The sequence below is a fragment of the Panthera onca genome, chromosome D1 (genome assembly GCF_046562875.1).
Source record: "Panthera onca isolate mPanOnc1 chromosome D1, mPanOnc1 haplotype 2, whole genome shotgun sequence".
Lineage (NCBI taxonomy): Eukaryota > Metazoa > Chordata > Mammalia > Carnivora > Felidae > Panthera > Panthera onca.
The window spans coordinates 98018559-98031966 of NC_138348.1; the positions used below are offsets into that span (position 1 = coordinate 98018559).

Sequence of the window (13408 nt, forward strand, 5' to 3'; positions counted from 1 at the left end):
TCGCCTGTGCCTTTCACGTGCCCCTCGCACCGGCCTTTTGTCCGTTTCCTGGCATCCCCGACCCTCGTGGTCCTCTACGTGGCTGGACCACCCCCTGCCCCTGGGAGAGGGCCCTGCACAGCGGGTGTGGCCCAGGAGGCCTTGGGCCGGTTGACCCCTGGGTCCCAGGCTCCCACCTGCTCCCTGCCTCGCGTTGAGCTCTAGTTGCGGAAGGCGGGAAGGAAAGCGGGTTGGTGGCCGTCCCCGCACCAGCCTTGGGTTAGCACTGGTGGCAGTGCTGGGGCTGGAAAGCTGCTATGACCACAAATGGATCTGTTGTGCACTGAGCTGCTGATCGAGAAGACAGAAAGCCACATCACCCATTGGGACCCAGAGTCTCTCCCTTGGGCTACGGGGGTGGGTGGAGAGAGAAGGAGGGAGACAGAGGGAGGGAGAGAGACAGAGAGAGAGAGGGAAAGAGAGAGAGAGAGTAAGAGAAAGAGCTGCTCCTGCCTTACCTGGAGTCTTTGCAGGGCCCCAGGGAGAGAAGGTGGGACCCCAGGCTCAGTCTCAGCCTCTGCTTCCGGGCAGCCCTGGGCTTTCTTGTCCTTTCTCCGGAACCAGCGGGTAGCTCAACCTGGAACAGAAGAGCTAAAGCAGCAGATGCTTTAGAAATGTATTTCCATCTCGTTTATAACTCTGTAGTTTGACATGATCTGGGAGCGAAGGACAGACCCTTCGCCTTCATGCAGCTGGCTCGGGGGCACGCGTTTGCTTTTCTCCAGCGCTGCGAGCACAGGAGGCTGGGAGGGTGCCGGCATCCAAAGCCCTGGGGAGGGAAGCCTAGCCTGGGTGGCTCCTTTGGAAGCTTCGCCCGGGTGTAGTTCTGTGACGAGAACATGGAGAGTCGGGTCCTGCCAGCCCCACGTCGAGCCCAGGCACTCCAGGCCTTCCCTTCCCAGCCCGGGGCTGTCAGGTGCCGGAATGGCCGTGGGAGAAGCGGGCCACACGGACGCCAGTGCCCAGCTGACGCTGTGCCAGACTCTGTGCCCAAGCTTCACCTTCCCCTTGGGGTCTCCGGCTGACCCATACTCAGGCTGCAGGCCAGGCCTGCTGACTGTCACTGCGGCCCATCTGACCCTGCCCGTACCTCCCGACGGCTCAATCACAAGGGGCCCGAGGGTGCAGGGATAGCCGGGGAAGACTCACCGCCCGAGTCACAGGAGTTGGACTCACACGGCATGGTGTGGCTCATTGCCAAAGTGGGGACCACCACAAAGCTCCCCCGCTCTGGTCCCCTCTGCCTCCACTTGAGCTACAGTCACGAACTTTCGGCCCAGGCTTGAATCCGAACCCAGGTTCCTCCTAACTGCGTGATCTGAGAAAGCTGTTATCCCCGCAGCGCTTGGTCCTTCCTCCGAGCGATGGGAGGACAATACCTGGTCGTACCGGCGCGACGGGATCGAAACCCCAAGCCCGGGCCTGGGTACGTGGTACACACTCAGTTTCTGATGGCCTTTGCTGTTCTCCACGAGGCGCGTGCCATCTTCAACCCCCGCTGTCCAGGAACCCTTCCCAGACCCCCAGCCTCCTGCTGATCCTTACAAGTTGTCCCTGGTGCCTGGGGAGCACTTCCCTGTTCAAGGGAGGGCTTCCTGCTTCCACCTGTCCGGGGACCCTCCTCCTCTCGGGATGATTCACAACCACAGTGTCCTCCCGCTCTTAGGGCAAACGCTGCCCGCCCTCCCAGGCAGCCTTATCCCAACGACCACCTGCCAAGGACCCCAGCGGTTAGCCAGGGTCTGCTCCCACCCTGCACTCAGGAGAGGCTGACACCTACACCAATGGGGGATTTCTCTTTAAGTTTTTATTTATTTCTTTTGGGGGGGTGGGGAGGATGAAAAGAAAGCGATCCGGTACCTGCTACATCCCCGACTGCGAGAGTCCTCCCCTCCAAGTGGAGCACGATCATTACAGTCGCTAAGACCTCACAGAGTTCTCCAAAGGACCAGGTGAGACAACCATGGCAAGAGCTTTTGTAGCAAGACCACTCCCGCTCTTGCCGGCGGGCCTGCGGGGCACCACCCTTCAGTGCGAATCCTTTCAGGTTTCCTAAGGAGATCATTTGACAGATGAAGAGACTCAGGTTCAGAGAGGTTAAGTCCCCTCCCCATACTGGCCAACCCCTCACTCTGTGAGAGACAGAAACCCAAGTCAAACTGGCTTCTGCAAGCAAGAGAAAAAAGGAACCGGTTCTTGGAAGTGAACTGTGCGGGAGGAGGTATGGTTTCAGTGTTTCAGGTGTGGCTGTATCCAGGCACTCTACTGAGGTTACTGAGTACATGTGTTCTCCATCACTGCACTCTGCTCTCCTGTGTGGCTTTATTCTCCAGAAGAGTCTCCCCGAGCACAGACGAAGCATGTTTGGGTATACTTCTATCAGCCTGGCCATGCCAGGGGAAAGAGAACCCCTTCCAGAATTTCCAACAAACGTCCTAAGGCTGACTTCCCCATCTCTGGACCAATCCCTGTGGCCAGGGTGATCTGAGCTCTTCAGAGACACAGCTGAGAAAAGACTGGGAAAAGGAAAAACCCAGAAAGCTGACTACCCGAAGCAAAGAAGATGGTGGGGCCTCCAGAAACAGCAAGATCAAGCAGCCCTCCCAAGGACCAATCTGATGGTCCAACTTCCAAACTCTTTTTATTGTGTTGTTGTTGTTGTTGTTGTTGTTGTTGTTAGTGTGTATTGCTGGGTGGTTTGTTTTTTTTTTAATGTTTATTTATTCTTTATTTAGAGAGAGCGTGAGCAAGGGAGGGGTAGAGAGATAGGGAGAGAGAGAATCCCAAGCAGGCTTAGCAAGGTCAGCACACAGAACCCAATGCAGGCCTTGAACCCACGAAACCGTGAGATCATGACCTGAGCCAAAACCAAGAGTCAGACGCTTAACCGTCTGAGCCACGCTGGCGCCCGATTGCTGGGGTTTTTAACGCTGTATCCTATGCCAGGGAGTTGATGAGAAGCCACACAGGGCATGGGGAGGTGGGTAACTAGAAAGGCGGGGCTGGCTGTGAAGGGTCTTGAGTCCTCAGCCAAGGAGTCTGGGGTTTGGGGCAGGATCCCACGCAGGGTCTCCTGGGGTCCCAACACTTCACCTCAGGCTGGTGGCCACAGGATCAGCACGGAGCCCCCAGGAGTTCGAGGGCTGACCTACTCGGACACATGCCCGGATGAGTCCCGGGCAGCAGCCGGCAGGCCTGGAGGTAGACAGCCACACTCACTAGAGGGGTCTAGCGGGAAGCTCAAGGCCCGGAGAAGCCAAGGCCAGCGTGCATGCCTCCTGCCCACTTCCCCTCGTTTGCTCGCTCTCTTTTCAGAGCCCTGATACATATGAAGCACCAATGTCACTCTGACTTCTTTCTTTTCCTGCCTAGAGGCCTCCTTCCCCTCCTCGTGAAGGCATGGAGCTGTGTGTGAGCCATGTGTGTGCACGCGCGTGAGCATATGCACACGTGTGTGCACAAGAGCACGTCGCAAAGGAGCCCCTCCTCTCTGGGGTGGTGACACCCATCTGGGGACGGCCGGGGAGAGGGCCTTTGAGGCTCCTCTGCCTCTCTCCAGCCCGGCCTGCTCTTTCTGTATTTACCAGCCCTCTGAGCGAGGGCATCCAAAGAAAGGATGGGGAATGGGATTTCAGGAGAAAGCAGTTCAAGGGCAGAACTAGGAGCAAGAAAGAAGGGGGGAAGGATGCTGAGAAGCAGAGAGAAAGGGGGGGGGCGAGGCTGACAGGCAGGGTCAGAGACGCAAACATGTGCTTCCCTGGTGGTAGGGCAGGGGCCCAAGGGAGAGGACACAGGAAACAGTCGGGTCTGGGACCCAGGAAGAGCAGGGCCGTGTGGCTGTCGGCGACGAGCATGTCCTGGCCTGGACTGGGCGACAGAGGACCCCCCAGCCTCTCTGGCACTGCCTTGCCCCTGCCCACACTCCTCCTTCCCCAGAGGGCTGAGTTCCAGTACACAAAGCACAAATGGACATGACAGGTCCCTGCCCCTCTGGACTCCCTGTCTCGTTCCCGGCTATACGCATCTGCACCCCTGCCAGCCTCCACAGCACCTTCCTCCACAGGGGTCAGCACGCCAGGCTCCTCTTAGGACCCTTCCAGCCCACCCCACATCACAGCCATATCCATCACCAGAAACTGGGTGCCAGCATCAGAGCAAGGATGGGTGCTCTGCAGCCTTTCCAGTCCCGCTCCACCCAGGGCCCAGCGTAAGAAGCCTGGAAACCTTGCTGCCCTATGAAGACCAGGAGCCCCTCCCTCTCATGGGGTGCAAGGGGCACGTTGCAGGTGTGAACGAACCCGCTGCAGGGGGTCTCAGTTCCAGTCTGGTGACCCCGGAGAAGAAGGAGCTGGACCAACACGGAGACTTGACTGGGGTTTCCGGGAGACTGCCCACCTCAGAGATGCTGCTTCCCAGTTACCACCTGTGGTCCCCAGATCATCAGCTGCTCGCTCTTCCAGAGACGCCCGATCTGATGGGGCACAGGAGGCTCGCATGAATTAAGACCCCAGCACTTCTCGCTTTCCTGCCTGCACCCGCCAACCTCTGGCACCACAGTCAGCGTGCTGGGTGGTGGGGGCGGTGTGTGGGGGGGGGGGGGGGGGGCAGTGGGATCATCATTACTACAAGCCAAGGAAGGGAAGTCCCCAGACCAGAAGCCAGGGGGAAAAAATATATATATATATATATACGCACAGGCATCTGCGTCCCCCAGAGAGGGAGGAATCTTACATCCAGCCCCGCTCTGTTCTGTGACTCACCATTCAGGATGGGATGTCATCCCCGCTCCACCGCCATCTCCTCCTTTCTAGAAACCGATGCTTCATGAATCTTGCATCAGGTTCAGAAGCAGGAGACGTACGGCAGACACCGCAAGGCTCCTTTCACGTTGTGCGGGGGCGGGGGCGGGGGGGGCGTGTACACACGCCAAGTTGCACACGCTCCTGTGCGCGCCGACCCCGGCACCTTAACCCTCGTGCACAGCCACACCCCGTGCATCCGTGCAGAGCTCCGTCAGAATTGCAGAAAAGCCTCTCACAGAGCCACACACACACGTCCCCACACCCTACCCGGCACACGGGTGACAGACCAGCACGCGGTCGCAGGCGCGGAGCACGGACTCGCAGGCGGCAGCCAAGGGCTCCTGGGCCGAGCTTCCTCATCTTGTGCAGAGCACATCCACACGGGCACACCCACATTCCGACATCCACCCCACCCCGAACACGCTGCAGACATTCCCGTCCCTGTGACTCACCACTCCACGTTTGGGACGCACGCGGGAATCGCTCCCTCTGCCTTTTCCCTCTCTTCATTTAGAAACCCTGAAAAACCGCGTGTATGTTTCACAGCTTACAAAGCACTCGTGTGGATTATCTTATTTATTTCCTCTCCGCAGCCCCCAGAAGTGGCGTTCTTACTCCTACCGTTTGTTGCGCGAGCGCAAGGAGCTGGGACCTTCCCCGGGTCACGTGGGTTGTGTGTGGCCCAGATGGGCCAGGATCCCAGTCTGTCTGATTCCAAACATCCTGCTTCCCTTCATAGACTTGTCACTGGGCCTCCGGGGCACCCTTGAGCAAACTAGGGAAAGGTGCCCCCTCCGGGCAGACATGACCCTGTAGCAGGGTGCCTCGTTCGGCGTGGGTTCAAGGTCAGACCCCACGCCCCCCAGGTCTGGGCGCCTGTGTGCTGATGGGCAGCCCTGCTCCGCCCACCCACCCCCTGAGGGGTCCCCGTCTTCAACGTAGCCCTCTTTTTCCCCCTGTGTGCCAGGCAAGGCAGGGACCCCTCCCCAAACCACCTGTGAGGCATGGGCTCTCATTTGACTTTGACCCCAAACCACTAAGCATCCCCCAGGATGCTTAGGAAGCCCCTCTTGCTGGGTCCGTGGAGGAAGTTTCCACAGACGGCCCAAAGACCCGGAGGCCTCCGCCACCCACATCGGCCTGGCTCCCCACTCCCCTCTCCACACAGCGCCAACGTCGGCACACCGAGGCCACCTCACCCTTTCAAAGCCTCCCCGGCTTCGACTCCCTCCCTCTTTCTGGGAGCTTTCTGGGGCTCTTGCATGTTGTTTGGTAAATAAATCGAGGGCAGCGAGAATAATATACCTGTCAAACAGCAGCCAGCTTCCAATTTCCGCTGTCAGCCCTGCCCGGCCGCGCCACGCGGAGCCTACTGACACGCTGCCACAAGCAATACACTTCCCCAGGTCCCCGCAGGTGGGGGGCAGGCCGTTACCAGGGGACTCCCCACCAGTCAGCACAGGCTGCAGGGCAGACCCGAAGAAGAACTTTCCCACGCAAGGCCGGATAGGAGAGGGGCTGAGATAAGGTTGGGCTGCCTGGGAGGGCAGGGGAGGCAGAGGCAGGAGGGGTGAAAGAAGGTCCCTTTGGGCCCCTGTCCATGGAAGGGGGTCAGGAAGGGCCATCGCACCCCGTCACTACAGGAGCATTTCCCCCAACATGGCTCCTTTCTGATGTCGAGCAGGCTAAGGTCCTAGGACTTGGGGGATTGATAGGATCCTGGAGGAGGGCAGGGAAGGGGTCATTGATTCCAGCCCTCTGCCCCTGGCCGTGCCGCCCTTTCGTCATTGCAGGTGGCAAGAGGTTAGGCAGTCTTCCTTCCAGAGAAAGCAGCACCCCCAGTTCAGCCACGACAAGCATTTCGGTTAGGAAGTCCTTTATCCGGCCCGACTTTGCCACCATGGCCTCAAACTACTGCTCTGATCCTGAGGAACACATCAGCGAAGGCTTCACCTTCCAGGGCCTCCCGCCAACTCATACACCTCCCACCAGCTCCCAGCTTTCTCCTCCTCAGACAGGAGCTCTGTCTGCCCTCCTGGACCTTCACAGCCTCCGAGGGCCACTGCAGCCAGCCCTCCCCACGCCCTCGGGGTCCCCTCACAGCGGCTCAGCGGCGGGGCCCTGGTGGACGCAGCCCTCCCTGCGTGTTCTCAGGGCACCTGGAACTCGTACACACTCATTGCCTTGCAGGTTCCAAGCAAGGTGTCTCCCCCACTGCCCGTTCCCTCATGTCAGGTCAATTCAGGTCAAAGGTGCCCTGGCAATTGGACTGCAGGCTGGAGGCCGGGGCTGGGAGGAGGAAGCCGAGCTGCCCCAGCAGGGAACGTCCTGAAAATTGCTCATCCCTCTGGGTCTAGCACCGTAAATTTGGGGCCTGGACCCTCACGACTCCTCAGGCAGTCTACAGGATTTAATATAGACGACCGAATGCACACGGCACTTCTCTTCCTGGAGCATTTTGTGGTTAACCCGAGGATGAGAGAACCTTTTCAGAGCCGCAGAGCCTGACCACCCCCCCACCTTCCAGAGGGCAAGCCGCTAAGCAGCGTCCCAGACCCAAAACACTGCTGCCCTCTCCCTACGGCCTCTCGTCCACCCACTTCAAATCAGGCCAAGCCTTTCCTCAGTTTCCCTGCAAGCGCCTGGCATGCGTGTGTACCCCAGGGAAGTTCTCCCTCCAAATCCCATGCCCTTGGCCTAGACCATCAGGGATGGAAGGCCTTGGAGGGCCTCCAATCTGACTCCTCATCTTTACAGAGGAGGACACTGAGGCCACGGAGGGTAGGGGACCTGCTGAGCAAGTGAAGGGATCTCAGGCAAAGAAAGCACTTATCTTTTCTGAACCTCAGGTTCCTTATCTGCAAAATGAGGAAAGAATATGTATGTCGTAGAGCTCACAGAAGGTACACTCCGTGGGGACGAGGATGTTTCCTTTTCTGTTCCTACAGTACTCCCAGTGCCAGGAAGGAGAGAGTAGGGGTTTTTTTTTAAACTGAAATATATTTGACATACAACATTAGATAGATTTAAGTTGTACAGCACGTTAATTTGATACAGTTATATATTGTAATATGATTGCCATTGTAGTGATAATTAGCACTCCCATGGTAGTACATGATTATCATTTTAGAGTAGGTATTTTTGATAGTAAGGGTATCTTTGAAGTGAAAGAATGTAGGTAATTAGTACGTGCCCATGAAATGCTAGCCCTGTTACCCATGATCATGGCCAAGGCAACAGGAGACCCAGGTCTCCCAACTCCTGGTGCCAGCCACTGCGTGGCTTGTCTCCCCCTGCCCACCTCTCAGCCCTGCACCCCAGCCCCCCCAACTTCCCTTGAAGAACTGGCCCCAGGGCAGGAGAAAGGGGGTCTCTTCATGGAGGGAAGGGCAGGCCTGAGCCAAGCCACCCCACCCCCACCCCCGGCTCGTCACCACCCCGTGAAAAGCAGAGACGGAACAGCAGCGGCATCACGCACATTTGTTTCCACGTTGTGCAGAGGAACCAAAATAAACACAAACAAATTTGGCAACACAAGCTCCGGGTGGGCCAGGCCCCTTCCACCCTCCCTGCTGAGCCGCTGCTGTTTGCTCTGGGTTATGAAGATGAGTAACTCCTAGCCACCCACTGAGCTGGGAAGCCATCCCAGCCCCAGCCTCCAGCGCAGACCCAGGGGGCCTGGGACGAAGGAGACCCACCGCTCTTGCTCCTGGTTCCGAGGCCCTGGAACCTCCGCGGGAAAGGCCGTCCCTGGCTGTGGCCTGTGGGATTTCACTCAGCTCCGTGCAGGCCTCCTGCCCCCTCTGTCTGCTACAGATGCATCCAGGCAGGTTATGGAGCATCAGTCCATGCCACCAGGCAGGAGGATGGGGCATCGGTGCATTTTGGACCACTGGGTGGGGGTTGAAGGGCTGTCCAGTGGCTGGGGCTGTGAGAGTTAGCTTCTCAGGGCCAGGCTGACCTCCACGCGTGCGGCCAAGCAGGGCTCCCATGGGCACCCCGTCCAGACCAGGGAAAGGGACAGGGAAAACAGAGGGGAGCCGCCCCAGCCCCCACGCCGGCCACCACGTGCACCCACAGATCTTTTCTCCTGGTGCGTCCCCACACTGAGCAGCTCTCAAACCCTTCTGATCTCCCTCTCCCCTTTACACACACACACACACACACACACACACACACAGCTCCATGCCTTCATGAGGAGGGGGAGGAAGCCTTTACATGGTAAAGTGGGAAGCTGGTCGCTGCCCAGGGAACAGGGGTGGGCCCTGCTGGGGATAGAGGGTGCCCAGGGGGTGAGGTGGGCAGATGTTGGGACAATGGCCTGCAATCCAGAGCTCCATGTGCTGTCCCCCATACTGTCCCAGTGGGGGACATGCAGACTCTGGCTGTCGGAGGGCTGGCAGGGTCTGGACAGGACCAAGCAGGGGGCTCCGACTGCTGTCCACACATATGTCCTTGAGGGCCCCAAGGGAGGGAACCCCTATGAACTTGGAAGCCAGAGTACCCACACATGTGTGTGTCCTAAGTCCAGTCGCTTCTCACATGTGCACACACACACACACACACACACACACACAGAGTGCTCTGCCTTCTGTCCTTAGGATGTGGCTTCAGTCTGATGCCATGATTCTGCTGACGTGTCAGCATCAGTGTGAGGGCGCTACTTTGTGGGGTGACCAAGTGTGGCCTCAGTCATTCCCTGGCGTCCACACACAGGCTCCCGGGACGGTGTGTGATTAAGGGCACAGAGGGTAGACAGCCTGGGTCTCTTCTGCCTGACAACTTCTAGCCATGAGATCTGGGGCCCGTCCCTCCAGCCTCTTCTGTCTATGGGACACTGTAGGAGCTACCTCAGGACATGTTGTAAGAATTAAATGAGATCATGGCATTCGGTCCCGGTCATTTTCATTACTGTCCCTTCGTAAAGGATTCAGGAGATGATGCAGATTCTAGCTCAAGAAATCAGGAGGGTTTTTTTTCCCCCCTAAATATCCAGTCCATCCAGGCAATGTCATCTGCTAACTCAGGGCAGGACAGGAGAAGCCCACGTGGGCTCTGTCTTGCCAAGATTTGGGACATGCCTAGGACAGTGACAGTCTCCGTGCCAGTTTGTTCCAGCTCCCACAGAGAGCCCCTGCTCGTGCAGAGCACACAGCAAATGGCTCTGGCAGGTCCCTGGCGGCCCCTCACCCCACAAATGCATGCCATGTGGCCCGTGGGACATTTGGCAGGGCGCTGGGGGGGGGGGGGTCTGTGAATTCCCACAAACAGTAGGCAGGAGTCTACACATGTGCACACACGCTCACGTCCAGGCACGCACACATGTGCCTTTGGAGAGGGAGAGGGTCTGCTTCAGATTTTCAAAGGGTCTGTGACCCCCAAAAAGCTGAGAACTGCTATCCTACACATTACTGGTTCCGTTTGCAGTTTGGGGAAGGAGAACCCCCGAAAGGTCGTCTCTCCGTCCTGAGGACAGGCTGAGACCTTCAGCTGGGGAGGCGGAGAAGGCCAGTGGGGTAGACCAGTGGCCCCACACAGAGCTGAGCTGGTCCCCACTTCTCTCTGCCTTTCTACAGTGACAGCCTTTACCCCATCTTCCTACTTCCCCCCCCAACACACTCATGCACCCTCAGGCAGTGGGGAGCTCCCCCACCAGCCATCCTGCCGGCCTTTCGTGAAGGGCAGAGGAGAAGAAAGTCCTCCCGGCAAGGCCTCCACCCCTCCAGTCACCAAGCATGGGAGCAGGGCCAAGAAGCGGACACACGCGTGTGCGGCCGCACAGGCTCAGCACGCCTGCCTCGACAGCCCTCCCGGCCTGCCTTTGAGAGTGATGAGTTTATCTCCACAGGACAGAGAGGTGCGTCTGATGGCGGAGATGACTCCGGCTGAACTCCTCTGTAAGCAGGCCCCCGGGGAGGGCTGGGAGAGATGCTATCGTTCCTATCAGTCAGTCAGTCAGTCAGGAAACGAGGCTCCGTGCGGGGACCCCTCCCGTCCCCCGCTCCCCGGTGCCCGTGAGCTCAACCTGACCCCCTCTGCAACCAAGGGAGCCATAAATATCCCACAGGCATCCGGGCACCGGGGCCCTGGGGACACGGGAGATGAAAAATAACTCACCCGAAGCAGCCCCCACACTACCACCCCCAAGAAAAAGAAAAAGAAGAAGGAGCCAGAAATCCTCACGGCGCTGCCTCTGGATCCTGAGGCTTGAACGGATCTCTGGAGTTTGGGAAGGGCCATCAATTTGAGGGTGGAGGACACGTCTGGGAGAGAAGAGACACATCTGGACCGTTCCCGTGGGTGTCCCAGGTGTCTCCTGGGCCCGTGTTACTGCAGGCTCCTCCAACATTGGCTCTCGCCCAGGAGCTATGTGCTTCCCCCCTGCATCTCCCCACTGCCGGCTTCACCCCTGCCCAGTCATAGCCTTTCAGCAAGTCGGGGGTCCTGGGCCCCTCTTCTGGAAAAGGAAAGATGGTGCCATGGAGTGGGGAGAGTCGGGAACCAAGGCCTGCACCTTTGGACAGCCCAGCCGATGTGTACTCTGATGTGTTTGTCATGAACAAGGGGGGCTGAGAAGTCATCTGGGCTTCGTAGGTGGGAAAACTGAGACCAGAGAGAGGGGTGACCAGAATCAGTGTCTGCTGACTTCCTGTCCAGGGCACCCTGCTCAGAAGGAAGAGGAGGTTTTGCCAAGCAGAAGCCACTGTGGCCATTCTGGGTTCATCACATGTGACTGTGGCGAATGGAGGGGCCCCCAGGGCTGCTGCAGCCAGCAAAGGCTTCCCAGGTAAGGCGCCCCGAAGTGCCTCCTGTCCCCCTGTTTCTCCCCTTATGTGCCCTGTCTCCCCCGTCGTCCCGGGCGCCCCCTTTCTCCGAGCCCCTTTTCATGGGGAGGGTGGATAGCGCTCAGTGCCCGGTGCTGACCAGAGATCCCGGCAGCTTCCACCTGGGTCTGGGACGTTCTAGCCACCAGTCTGCCCCCCTCCAGCTTCCCCCTACCCCCCCCCCCCACACCCTATCTTGCACACGTTATTGAGCAGGAAGCTGTGTGCCACAATGCAAAGAGCAAGGTCTCTAGGGTACTTGCTTCGTATGTGGAGTTGGGAAAGACCCTAAACGTCTCTGAGAAGACCACCAGAAGAGAGGTGGTCTTCTATCCCACCCCTTCTTTCTACCCACCCCCTAATCCCCCCAAGGCTCTGAGTTTCTCTCCCAGCCCTGACCCATCTCCAATGGCCCCAGAAGGATGCGGGGCACCAGAGGGAGGACCTGTGCCCTGGGGCCTGGGCCCAGTTACAGCACTGGTCCAGTCAGGACTCCAAGGAGAGCCTCCCAACCTCTTCACCAGACAGGCACACTTAGAAAATGATAAGTTGGGGGGCACCTGGGTGGCTCGGTTGGCCGAGCATCTAACTTCGGCTCAGGTCATGATCTCACAGTTTGTGAGTTCGAGCCCCGCATCAGGCTCTGTGCTGACAGCTTGGATCCTGGAACCTGCTTCGGATTGTGTCTCCCTCTCTCTCTGTCCCTCCCCCACTCATGCTCTGTCTGTCTCTCTCTCCCTCTCTCTCTCTCTCTCTATCTCTTTCTCTCAAAAATAAAAAATAAAACATTAAACAAATTTTTTTAAAGAAAATGAAAAGTTGGGGGTGCCTGCGTGGCTCCATTGGTTGAGCATCCGACTTCGGCTCAGGTCATGATCTCATAGCTGCTGAGTTCGAGACCCACATCAGGCTCTCTGCTGTCAATGCAGAGCCTGCTTTGGATCCTTTGTCCCCCTCTTTCTCTGCCCTGCCCCTGCTCACTCTCTCTCTCTCTCTCTCTCTCTCTCTCAAATAAACAGTAAAAAAAAAAAAAAAGAAGAAGAAGAAAATGATAAGTTGGCCCCCCCTGGAGGGAAATGAATAAAGATCCCCCAGCCGGACCACAGAGGGGACTTTTGACAATATCAGTACTGGGTGCGGCAGCTTTGGGCGGGGGGTGCGCAGTTCTGGTCCCACTTCTGCCACTGCCTCCCTTCGGTGACGGACTCACCCCTTGGGATCTGTTGGGACAGGCCACTTTGAATTTCTTATTATTTTTTTTTTTTTGTATTGGAACTCTTATAAAAAAAAAAAAAATGACTTCATTAGCTGTCTACCCACCACAAATTGCCACAGATGAGGTGGCTTACAACAGAAATGTGTTTTCTCACGGTGTTTGAGGCCAAAAGTCCAAAATCAAGGTGTCAGCAGACCCATGCTGTCTCCTAAGGCTCTGGAAGAGAATCCTTTCTGGCCTCTTCCTGCTTCTGTGGCTCCGGGCTTCTGTGGCTTGGGGCTGCGTGACTCCAATCCCTGCCTCTGCCTTGACCAGGCCTTCTCCACCTCTGCCCTTCATGTGTCTCTGATAAGGACCCTTGTCATTGGATTTAGGGCCCTCCCAGATAACCCAGGATGATTTCACCTCGAGAGCCTCTACCTTAGTCACACCTGCAAAGACTCTTCTCCCAAATCAGGGCACAATCATAGGTTCTGGTGATTAAGACACGGACGTATCTTTTGGGGGCCACTCATTCAGACCCACTA

General features: G+C 57.7%; 1 long non-coding RNA gene across 2 annotated transcripts in view; it reads right to left on the minus strand.

Annotated features, from left to right (window-relative positions):
- Positions 1 to 13408, minus strand: part of LOC132660983 (uncharacterized) — an 85214-nt gene that overhangs the window by 16365 nt on the left and 55441 nt on the right. For both annotated transcript variants that reach the window (XR_009601990.3, XR_009601989.3), the window contains exon 5: positions 498 to 630. This is a non-coding gene — a long non-coding RNA (uncharacterized LOC132660983). The remainder of the gene's footprint in view (positions 1 to 497; positions 631 to 13408) is intronic.